Raw genomic sequence first — 12,041 nt, 5'->3', positions numbered from 1 at the left:
GGGGGGTTGGGACGGGGAGGGATGCAGTGACAGGGATGGGGTGCGGGGGGGTTGGGACGGGGAGGGATGCAGTGACAGGGATGGGGTGCAGGGGGGGTTGGGACAGGGAGGGATGCAGTGACAGAGATGGGGTGCAGGGGGGAGTTGGGACAGGGAGGTATTCAGTGACAGGGGATTGGGGTGGGGGGGTTGGGACAGGGAGGGATGCAATGACAGGGAATAGGGTGCGGGGGGGTTGGGACGGGGAGGGATGCAGTGATGGGGGCATGGGGGGGCTGGGACGGGGAGGGATGCAGTGACAGGGAATAGGGTGCAGGGCGGTTGGGACAGGGAGGGATGCAGTGACGGGGGATGGGGTGCGGGGGGGGGTTGGGACAGGGAGGGATGCAGTGATAGAGATGGGGTGCGGGGGGGGGTTGGGACAGGGAGGGATGCAGTGACAGGGGATGGGGTGCAGGGGGGCGTTGGGACAGGGAGGGATGCAGTGAAGGGGGATCGGAGTGTGGGGGGGCTGGGACGGGGAGGGATGCAGGGACAGGGAATGGGGTGCGGCGGGGATTGGGACAGGGAGGGATGCAGTGAAGGGGAATGGGGTGCGGGGGGGGTAGGAACAGGGAGGGATTCAGTGACAGGGGACGGGGTGGGGGGGTTGGGACAGGGAGGGATGCAGTGAAGGGGAATGGGGTGCGGGGGGGGTAGGAACAGGGAGGGATGCAGTGACAGGGGATGGGGTGGGGGGGTTGGGACAGGGAGGGATGCAGTGAAGGGGAATGGGGTGCGGGGGGGGTAGGAACAGGGAGGGATTCAGTGACAGGGGACGGGGTGGGGGGGTTGGGACAGGGAGGGATGCAGTGAAGGGGAATGGGGTGCGGGGGGGGGTAGGAACAGGGAGGGATTCAGTGACAGGGGACGGGGTGGGGGGGTTGGGACAGGGAGGGATGCAGTGAAGGGGAATGGGGTGCGGGGGGGGGTTGGGACAGGGAGGGATGCAGTGACAGGGGACGGGGTGGGGGGGTTGGGACAGGGAGGGATGCAGGGTTGAGCCGGGACCCAGGCAGGGCCCCCTACACCTGGGGATGCGGCCAGGTGGGGCCCTGGGGACCTCAGCCTCTGGAGGCCCAGCCCTGCCCAAGGGGAATCCCTTCTGATTGGCTGCTTCCCCACTGCCCCACCTCCTGGGGAAAAGCAGCCAATCAGAGCTCTGCAGGAGGCAGGAGGAGCTCCTCCCCCTCAGAAGAGCTACTGGGGGGGGCAGCCGACACCATTCTCCCAGGATGGGGGGAGCACTGAAGAACCCAGCCCCCCCCTCCGTGAGCCATGGGTCAGTCTGCTCCCTGCTCCCACCCTCCTGCAGTGCCCAGCCTGGGAAGGGGGTTGACGAGCCCCTGGAGCAGAGGGGGTGTGGGGGGGGGTGAGAAGTATTTGCTGGGTGGGGGGAGGGGCAGGATTAATGAGAACATTGGGGTTTGGGGAGTAGTGGGGTCCTCCCACCAGCCGGCAGCTGCATGAGCCCCTTGCTCTGGGAGTGGGGGGAGCTGGGACTCCCCTGCCCCTCCCCCCACACTTGGCACCGGGGGCCTGGGGGGGGCTGAAAAGAGCAACCAAAGAACCCAATACCCTCAATGTGCGGGTCTGACTCGTGCCAGCTGAACGCGTGGGGGGGTCAGCTCTGCTGGGGCCGGCCGGGGCAGGGGATGAGGATGGGGCTGGACGTCCTGGGGTGGGGCTGGGCAGCAGCGGGGGCCCTGGGACGCCGGCAGGGGGGGCCCGGGCCCCTCTCTGCTGCAGCTCCCGAGCCCTCCAGGAGCTGCCCGGATGCTCCCTGGGCTGAGCTCAGGGCTGCTGGGCCTGTGCCGGCCCTCGCTGGGGTCCCTGCGAGCCGACCCCGTCCGCTTCCCGCTGGCAGCTCAGCCCAGGCAGGGCCCCGGGTGCCCGGCCGTGCTCAGGGCAGGTCTGCGCAGCTCTCGCTCCCCCCGAGGGGCTGCCCTGCTCAGCCATGGCAGGACTAGGCTCAGGCTCCCGCCAGCCCCAAGCAGCAGGCTCCTGGCACGTGGCAAATCCTCCCCTGGCGCCCGGTGTCCACAGCACAAGGGAGCCGAGCCCCGGGGGGCAGGCGGGACCCTGCCCGGCCCTGCCCAGCCCCTCGTCCGTCACAGGCACGGGCAGATGGCGCCGGGCCTCACAGCGGCAGTTTGGCTTAAAGCCCAGGAGATATTTCTGATCATGCCCCGGCTCGTCCTCGTCAAGGGCACAGCGTGGCCCTGCATCAGAGTGGTTACTGCTCAGCCTCCCCCAGCCCACCAGCCCAGCCCACCAGGGGCTTCCCCTCCCCTCCCCTCCCCTCCCTTTCCCCCCCAGCCCAGCCCAGCCCAGGCCAGCCCAGCCCACCGGGGGCTTCCCCTCCCTTCCCCGCCCCCAACCCAGCCCAGCCCACCGGGGGCTTCCCCTCCCCTCCCTTTCCCCCCCAGCCCAGCCCAGCCCAGGCCAGCCCAGCCCACCGGGGGCTTCCCCTCCCCTCCCCTCCCCGCCCCCAACCCAGCCCAGCCCACCAGGGGCTTCCCCTCCCCTCCCCTCCCCTCCCCTTCCCCCCCAGCCCAGCCCAGCCCAGGCCAGCCCAGCCCACCGGGGGCTTCCCCTCCCCTCCCCTCCCCTCCCCTCCCCTCCCTTCCCCGCCCCCAACCCAGCCCAGCCCACCAGGGGCTTCCCCTCCCCTCCCCTCCCTTTCCCCCCCAGCCCAGCCCAGCCCAGGCCAGCCCAGCCCACCGGGGGCTTCCCCTCCCTTCCCCGCCCCCAATCCAGCCCAGCCCACCGGGGGCTTCCCCTCCCCTCCCTTTCCCCCCCAGCCCAGCCCAGGCCAGCCCAGCCCACCGGGGGCTTCCCCTCCCTTCCCCTCCCCCAGCCTAGCCCAGCCCACCGGGGGCTTCCCCTTCCCCCACCCTCCCTCCAGCCCAGCAAGCCAGGGGCTTCCCCTCCCCCAGCCCAGCACACTGGGGGCTTCCTCGCTGCCACACACACCTCAGCCCCTGGGCTCAGCACACTGGGACTTCCCCTGCTCCCCCCCCCGCCGCCCTCCCCTCTGGCCCAGCCCCTGGGCTCAGCACACTCAGGCTTTCCCCTCCCCTCCCACTTAGGCCCAGTCCCGGGGCGCAGCCCGCCAGAGCCTCCGGCTGACTTGGGCCCAGTCCCTGGGCTCGGTGACGGGGGCCTGCCGCGCCCCAGGCCTGGCCCCCGGCCCCAGCGTGCTCACTGCCCCGTGCACCCCCCCCGGTCGCTGCAGTGCACACATCACCCCTGCACGCAGTGCCACTCACACGCTTAGCACCCCCAGCACCGAGTTGGCTGGGCCCCGAGTGTTGTGAGACCGTTGTCAGTGTGCTCAGCGAGAGCCAGCAGCCGGAGCCGGGGGCTGTGTGCGGAGCCGGAGCCAGAGCCGGAGCCGGGGGCTGTGTGCGGAGCCGGGGGCTGCGTGCGGAGCCGGAGCCGGAGCCGGGGGCTGCGTGCGGAGCCGGAGCCGGGGGCTGTGTGCGGAGCTGGGGGCTCTGTGCGGAGCCGGAGCCGGAGCCGGGGGCTGTGTGCGGAGCCGGAGCCGGGGGCTGTGTGCGGAGCCGGGGGCTGTGTGCGGAGCCGGAGCCGGGGGCTGTGTGCGGAGCAGGGGGCTGCGTGCGGAGCCGGAGCCGGGGGCTGTGTGCGGAGCCGGGGGCTGTGTGCGGAGCCGGAGCCGGAGCCGGAGCTGGGGGCTGTGTGCGGAGCCGGGGGCTGCGTGCGGAGCCGGAGCCGGAGCCGGGGGCTGTGTGCGGAGCCGGAGCCGGAGCCGGGGGCTGTGTGCGGAGCCGGGGGCTGCGTGCGGAGCCGGAGCCGGGGGCTGTGTGCGGAGCCGGGGGCTGCGTGCGGAGCCGGAGCCGGGGGCTGTGTGCGGAGCCGGGGGCTGCGTGCGGAGCCGGAGCCGGAGCCGGGGGCTGTGTGCGGAGCCGGGGGCTGCGTGCGGAGCCGGAGCCGGAGCCGGGGGCTGTGTGCGGAGCCGGGGGCTGCGTGCGGAGCCGGAGCCGGAGCCGGGGGCTGTGTGCGGAGCCGGGGGCTGCGTGCGGAGCCGGAGCCGGAGCCGGGGGCTGTGTGCGGAGCCGGGGGCTGTGTGCGGAGCCGGAGCCGGAGCCGGGGGCTGTGTGCGGAGCCGGGGGCTGTGTGCGGAGCCGGAGCCGGAGCTGGGGGCTGTGTGCGGAGCCGGAGCCGGAGCTGGGGGCTGTGTGCGGAGCCGGAGCCGGAGCCGGAGCCGGGGGCTGTGTGCGGAGCTGGAGCCGGAGCCGGAGCCGGGGGCTGTGTGCGGAGCTGGAGCCGGAGCCGGAGCCGGGGGCTGTGTGCGGAGCCGGAGCCGGGGGCTCTGTGCGGAGCCGGAGCCGGAGCCGGGGGCTGTGTGCGGAGCCAGAGCCAGAGCCGGAGCCGGGGGCTGTGTGCGGAGCCGGAGCCGGAGCTGGGGGCTGTGTGCGGAGCCGGGGGCTGTGTGCGGAGCTGGAGCCGGAGCCGGGGGCTGTGTGCGGAGCCGGAGCCGGAGCCGGAGCTGGGGGCTGTGTGCGGAGCCGGAGCCGGGGGCTGTGTGCGGAGCTGGAGCCGGAGCCGGAGCTGGGGGCTGTGTGCGGAGCCGGAGCCGGGGGCTGTGTGCGGAGCTGGAGCCGGAGCCGGAGCTGGGGGCTGTGTGCGGAGCCGGAGCCGGGGGCTCTGTGCGGAGCCGGAGCCGGAGCTGGGGGCTGTGTGCGGAGCCGGAGCCGGAGCCGGGGGCTGTGTGCGGAGCCGGAGCCGGAGCCGGGGGCTGTGTGCGGAGCTGGAGCCGGCAGCGTCCTGACTCACGGAGGGGCTGTGTGCGGAGCCAGAGCTCCGGGGTTGTTTGTTTCTCCTTCCCGGCAGCTGTTCGGCAGATGAACACAGAGGAGATGTGTCCACTTGGAGCCCCCTTGGCTGGCGGGGCTGGCAACATCAACAGCCCTTAATTCTTTCCCCTCAGCTCCCAGCGTCTATCCCCACCGCCATCACCTCCTCCTCCTCCCTCCCCAGGCCCAGTGTCGCTGGGTCCCCCCAGCCCTTTCCAGTCCTCCTGTCCAGTGGCCAGCAGGAAACCCTGTGACTGCTGCCCCCCCCCCGGCTGCCCTGCTCCTGGCTTGCAGAGGGCAGAGGGCCTTCCCAGCGTGCTGGGGGCAGGAGGGACAAGGGAGGCAGAGCCAGGCTGAACAGAGGCCCCCAGCCCCTTGCTGGTGCCCCCTCACACAAGGTCGCCCCTTCGGCACACACCGCAGAGCTGCCTGGAATAACAGCCTGCGTCAGGCGCCCGGCACATTCCAGCAGGAACCTGCCGCTCAGCAATCAAAGGGCCCTTCTTCTCCCCGGCGTGTGGGGCGCAGGGCTGGGAATTCCAGACGGCACCACGCTGGGCGGGATCCGGGCGGCCCCAGCCAGCCCAGGCAGCATGGGCACCAAGCACCGGCATGCCTATTGCAGACTGTTTGCACCCACTCTGCACTGAGAGACGGCGCAAGGGGCCTGTGTGTGTGGACTGGTCAGAGATGTCCAGGCTGAAAGGGCCCGTTCTGACCCTCCGGTCACAGTCCAGACTCCCGCAGGGCTTCCTGGGCAGAGCCCTCGGGCGAGCAAGACTGTGGTGTGTGCGTGTGAGAGAGAGAGAGAGACTCCGTGTCCTTGTCCCTATTCTTATGCCAGCAGAGAGTTTGGCCCTGGGTGTGTGGGTGTCTCTCAGGGGGCAGCCAGACTAGGCAGAGGGGTGTGCTCTCCAGCACCTAGCCAGGTGGGAACTGACGGGGAATTGCTTGTGTGACGTGTGGTTAGCTAGTGGGATAAAACCAAAGTCCTCTCTGTTTGGCTGGTTCGGTTTGCCTTGGTGGGCACAGAAACCCCAGCCTGGGGCTGTAACTGCCCTGCTCTAAGCAATTTGTCCTGAATTGGCACTCTCAGTTGGGTCCCGCCAGAACCAGCCTCGTTACAGTGGCGTAGTCGTGCTTGGATCCACAGAACCAGGTCAATTAAGCTTTGGGTCAGAACCCCACGCTATCCAAATTTGAATTTTGGTATTGAGAATTTTGTCGGTTAAAGAGCAGTGACCATGAGCCAGAAAGCAACAGCAGAAGCAATGAATCTACAAGCCCTGAGAGACAGCCTGCAGTTTGAACATGAACAAAAACTGGCAGAAATTTGAATGAGAGAGAAGCAAGCCTTGGCCCAGTTAGAAAGAGAAACTGCTGAGAGAGAGAAAGAAGCCAAAGAAAGGAATGCTGAATTAGAAAGAGAAGCTACTGAGAGAGAAAAAGAAGCTGATGAAAGGAAGAAGAAAGCTCACCAGATGCAACAGGAGATGGCGAAACTCCAGCTCCAAGTCAAAACAGCAATGGAAGAACGGCAGAAACTGTATCCTCTTGAAAGTCCAGTTTATAACTCTGTTGATATGTTGTATTCCTCTGAGCAGTTTTCTGCATTTAACCAGTTTTGCTATGGCCAGGGAGAGGGGGATTCTAACCTGGGAAAAGTGGGAAATAGCTGTTTGTCTGTGAATGAAGCTTCTGAATGTCTGTCTAATGTCTCAGAAGTGAATCTGGAATTAGATCAAGCACAGAAAGAACTCATTGGTCATGACTTTCTCAGGAGCAGATTAAAGTGGATGGTCAGGTGGAAGCCCGAATTGAGGAAGGAAAGGGTAGATTTTTGATGGGTAATGGATTATTGGCAAGTACAGCTTGTAAAAGTGAACCTGGAAAAGGTAACTGATTTGCTGGAAGTAGCTCAGGGTAGTGAGAAGAGCAGCAGTTTATCTGTGGGGAGTGGCAATGTGCCTGGGAAGAAGATTTGGGATGAGCCTAGGCAGTCTTGTGAGCTGATGGCTGTGTCTAGTCAGCAGGGTGGGAAGGCGAGGAGAGTGGAAGATGAGTGTCCCTGGACCTTACCTGTTAGCTGGGTGGAGAATTGGGACAGTGAAGGAAACGTGCCTGTGTCTGTCAGGGGTATTGACTTGCCTGTGGAGGGAGCTACCCTGGTCTCCAAGCAGTTGTCTGTGACCAGCCCTGTGTGCTGGGACCAGGTGAATGAGATCCCAAACTATGTGTCTGGGAAAGGAGAAAGTGTGTCCAGCTCTTCTTTGTCCATGGAGCAGACAGAAGGGGCCTTTCAGCCTGTGATGGTTGAGGGGAGTGCAGTTGTCTCAGAGTTTGTTCTGGATTCAGCTAAAGTCCAGGAAGGGAAGGGCCCTAAGTTTGTGTCTGCTCAGGAGAATGGCCCTGTAACTAGGTTGCATCCAGTTAGTGTCTATGCAAAATCCCAGAGACCAGACAATTCTGGTGCTTGTATTTTGCCTGTTGCTAGTGTGTGGCTGGGAAAGGGTGGAGCAACTCTGTCTAATCAGGGTGAGATCCTAGCCAGGGCACAAGGAGAGCATGAAGGTAATGTGATTGTGTTACCGACTGAGGGTGTGGAAACCTGTAGCAAGAAGGAAAAGATTCCTGGACTTGTGTGTGGCAAAGGGAAGGAGAATGCTTCTGACCTTTTATCTAGGCAGTCTGTCAGTTTGCCTGAAAAGGGGATTGTGTAGGAATCCACCGGATAGGCCAGAGGTGAATCTGGATGTAAGGGAGACCCAGAAAGAGTCTGTTGCTCAGGAAAGTGTTCCTCTAGAGCAAGCCCTAGGTGAAGAGGGTGAGAGCAGAATTTCTGTGAGGGGTGAATTGTTGCATAGAAAAGCCCTAGGGAAAGGAATCCTCATGGAGTCTTTGCAAGCAGTTTACTGCAACTGAAGAGTGTGAAAGTGATTTAATCGAGAAAGATTCAGTTCCTAAGAGCCAGAAATTTTCTGTTGTGAATGGATTCAAGTTGCAGTGGGGGAGGTTTAGATTGGATATTAGGAAAAACTTTTTCACTAAGAGGGTGGTGAAACACTGGAATGCGTTACCTAGGGAGGTGGTAGAATCTCCTTCCTTAGAGGTTTTTAAGGTCAGGCTTGACAAAGCCCTGGCTGGGATTATTTAACTGGGAATTGGTCCTGCTTTGAGCAGGGGGTTGGACTAGATGACCTTCTGGGGTCCCTTCCAACCCTGATATTCTATGATTCTATGATTCTATGATCCACTGACTGTCCTGTTGAAAGACCCAGTGTGGAGAGCTTTGAGAAGGTCTCAGATGAAGTGAAAGCTGCTAAGAAAGTTAAACAGTCCTATAACCAAGTGGCTGTGTTTGGCCAGCTTGTTGGGGAGAAGACTGAATCCCAGTTTGACCCCTTGGGGTTTTGGGGGTGGCCAAAGGGCACGGGCCGCATAAATCTTCCCACATGCAGCCTGTGAGTGCTATCGACCACCCCCGACCTAAGGGAGGGCGTGAAACCAGAAGGGCCTGGTGTAACTCCTACCAAGGAATGGGAGAGATGCTGGGGCATCCATAGGAACGTTGGTGGCTTCGAACTTCCCCGGGTCACTGGCTAAAGTGACCCCGCTCAGTTCGATCTTGAAGGGGGGAGAGATGTGACGAAGTGGGACTGTTCTTAATGTTTCTTCTGAATAGTGTGGGGGTGCCTCAGTTTCCCCAAGCAGTTTACTGCCACTGAAGGGTGACGAAAGCTTATGCTCTAATAAATTGGTTAGTCTCTAAGGTGCCACAAGTCCTCCTTTTCTTTTTGCGAATACAGACTAACACGGCTGCTACTCTGAAACCTGAAATTAATCAAGAAAGTTTTAGTTCCTAACAGGCAGGAATTTTCTGTTGTGACTGAAGCCACTGACTTTCCTGTTGAAAGATCCCAGTGTGGATAGCTTTGAGAAGGTCTCAGATGGAGTTAAAGCTGCTAAGAAAGTTAAACAGTCCTATAACCAAGTGGCTGTGTTTGGCCAGCTTGTTGGGGAGACAAGGTTGTTGAGAGAGGAATGTCTCCATGCTGATTCTGTAAGTGAACAGTCTGTGTCTCAGGTTCCGAGGGAAGACTGGGTAGCTGAGTCTGCAGAGCAGAACAGCTGTGCAGCTAATCTCTCGAGAATGCGGGGGATGGCAGGTAAACTCTCATCTCTAGACACTTTGGATATGACTTGTATTCTGTGAAAACAGATAGTATCTCTTTAAGTCAGAGTCCAGCCTTGGAATTGGTAGCAGTTAAGGATCTGAAAACTGGTGAACTAGCTCCTGTCTGTGGTAATGCATATTACCTGACTGACTCGGGGAGGAAAGACTTGCTAATAGTTAAAAGAAAAGGAGTACTTGTGGCACCTTAGAGATGAACCAATTTATTAGAGCAGAAGCTTTCGTGAGCTACAGTGAGCTGTAGCTCACGAAAGCTTATGCTCAAATAAATTGGTTAGTCTCTAAGGTGCCACAAGTACTCCTTTTCTTTTTGCGAATACAGACTAACACGGCTGTTACTCTGAAACTTGCTAATAGTTGTTAGCAAAGAAATCACACCCAATCAGCCAGTGCATTGTGTTAAGCAAGGGAGATCAGGGTTTGATCCTACAGGTCAAAAAGAAAAAAGAGACCTTAATTTTGCAAAGGGAAGCCGCAGGGTGACCCTAAAAGGCCCAAACCCCAATGGTATTGAGCCAGAGTTGTGGCAAGACAAACATGATTGTAGATGGACACTTGCAATGAATTTGTTGTTATTGCTAATGGTAATTTTTGTAACTACTGCGTTGCTATTACCAAGAATTGTAAAGAGGTACACTGTGCCTACTCTTTTGGAAAATCCCTTGGACATGTTAAGAGTAATTCATAAAGACACACTTTATGTTAAAAGGCCTTGTTATACTGATGTTTCACAGTTAATGCCTGTAAACAGTATTGAAACTTTTCACACAGAAAAAGACATTTCAAAGCTGATGTGCTGTATGAAAAGGGAAACTGAGGCACAGTACCATATTGCTTTCATGGCTAACTGCCAAGATTTCTATGCTATGGACAACATTAATATCTACATTGACTTGATGTTAATTGGGTTTCAAACATTTGCCAGAGCTTGTATGGATAAAGTAGCGAGGTTCTTTAGCTCTTGGCAAGATCACATGAGACATACAGGAACCATGCTGCAAGAGCAGATCCAATCCACTATTGTTCTAACCAAGTTTTACTTTGAGTTTGTAAAGAGATTCAATCATGTTATTGAACATGACTTTGATAAACCATTTTTAATACACTGATACGGCTTTTAAACCAATACTAGCTGTAGTAAGATAGAACCAAGGATGGGGAGCTGTTGGGATGCAGTCAGTGATGTTTGTGTCATGCCTTCCTGCATCAATTTTGCATTGGGGGTGTGACGTTATTGACTTGAACTGGGACCGTATAGAACATTGTTGCAACCAAAGTCCTGTAGTGGCACCAAACCTTGCATAAAGGGGGTCAAATTAGGTGTCTAAGACGAGGTTATGCTTTGCTGGTTATGATTATGCTGTCTATATGTGTGTACAATTTTTATAGTTAAAGTTATGATATTGGCTTCTGACCTCTGGAGGGACTTTGCTACACTGAAGCTTTGAACCAAGGACTGACAGACCCATCCCAGCTGTGGATGTTCTCCAGAGACTTGATTTGAACCTGCTGTTTATTCCATCATTGCTACAAGCCTGAACCAAGAACTCTGCCATCACTGTATGTCATTGATTCCATTGAACCCATTCTAGCTCTCATCTCTCTTTTTTTCCTTTTATGAATAACCCTTTAGATTTTAGATTCTAAAGGATTGGCAACAGCGTGATTTGTGGGTAAGATCTGATCTGTATATTGACCTGGGTCTGGGGCTTGGTCCTTTGGGATCGAGGGAACCTTTTTTCTTTTACTGGGGTATTGGTTTTCATAACCATTCGTCCCCATAACAAGTGGCACTGGTGGTGATACTGGGAAACTGGGGTGTCTAAGGGAATTGCTTGTGTGACGTGTGGTTAGCCAGTGGGGTAAAACCAAAGTCCTCTCTGTCTGGCTGGTTTGGTTTGCCTTGGTGTGCATAGAAACCCCAGCGTTGGGCTGTAACTGCCCTGCTTGAAGCCATTTGTCCTGAATCGGCACTCTCCGTGGGGTCCTGCCAGAACCAGCCTTGTTACACTCCCATTTTTATTTAATCTCCAAACGTTAGTAGTCCTGACCTTATGTTTCTTTCCAGATCATTGATAAAGATAGTGCTGCCCCTTTTCGACCCAAGCAGCCAGTCAGATTTTGAGGTCCAGGGCATGTTCCGGCTGGAAGAAATTGACGTGTTTGTAATGATGCTGGCTTTGGTGGGAGACTACTGAGAGTACCAATTCAGGACAAATTGCTTAAAGCAGGGCAGTTACAGCCCAAGGCTGGGGTTTCTATGCAGACCAAGGCAAACCCAACCAGCCAAACAGAGAGGACTTTGGTCTCACCGCACTGGCTAACCACAAGTCACCCAAGCAATTCCCTTAGACACTCCAGTTTCCCAGTATCCCCACCAGTGCCACTCGTTATGGGGATGAATGGTTATGAAAACCAAAACCCCAAGAAAAGAAAAAAGATTCCCTCGATCCCAAAGGATCAAGCCCCAGACCCAGGTCAAATGATAACTTAGATCTAACCCACAAATCACGCTGTTGCCAATCCTTTAGAATCTAAAATCTAAAGGTTTATTCATAAAAGGAAAAAGATAGAGATGAGAGTTAGAATGGGTTCAATGGAATCAATGACACACAGTCATGGCCAAGTTCTTGGTTCAGGCTTGCATTAGTGATTGGAATAAACGGCAGGTTCAAATCCAGTCTCTGGAGAACATCCTTTGTTTGGAGCTTCAGTTTGTAGCAGAGTTTCTCCAGAGGTAAGAAGCCGGACTGAATACCAAATGGAGATGAGGCAGCTGCCTTTTATAGTCTCTTCCAGGTAGAAGGACACCTCTTTGTTCTTACTGTGGAAAATTACAGGAAGATGGAGTTTGGAGTCACATGGGCAAGTCACATGTCCATGCATGACTCAGTTTGCAGGCCCACACCATTGTTTACATATTAGTTTGAACTTTCTCAGGAAAGCTCAGATGTGGATTGGCATCTCCCAAAGTCCATTGTCCGTTAAGT

This window comes from Lepidochelys olivacea (genome assembly GCF_965140295.1).
Source record: "Lepidochelys olivacea isolate rLepOli2 genome assembly, chromosome: 5".
Classification (NCBI taxonomy): Eukaryota; Metazoa; Chordata; order Testudines; family Cheloniidae; genus Lepidochelys; species Lepidochelys olivacea.
The sequence above is the reverse complement of the archived record's forward strand: the minus strand, read 5'-3'. Positions refer to the sequence as shown.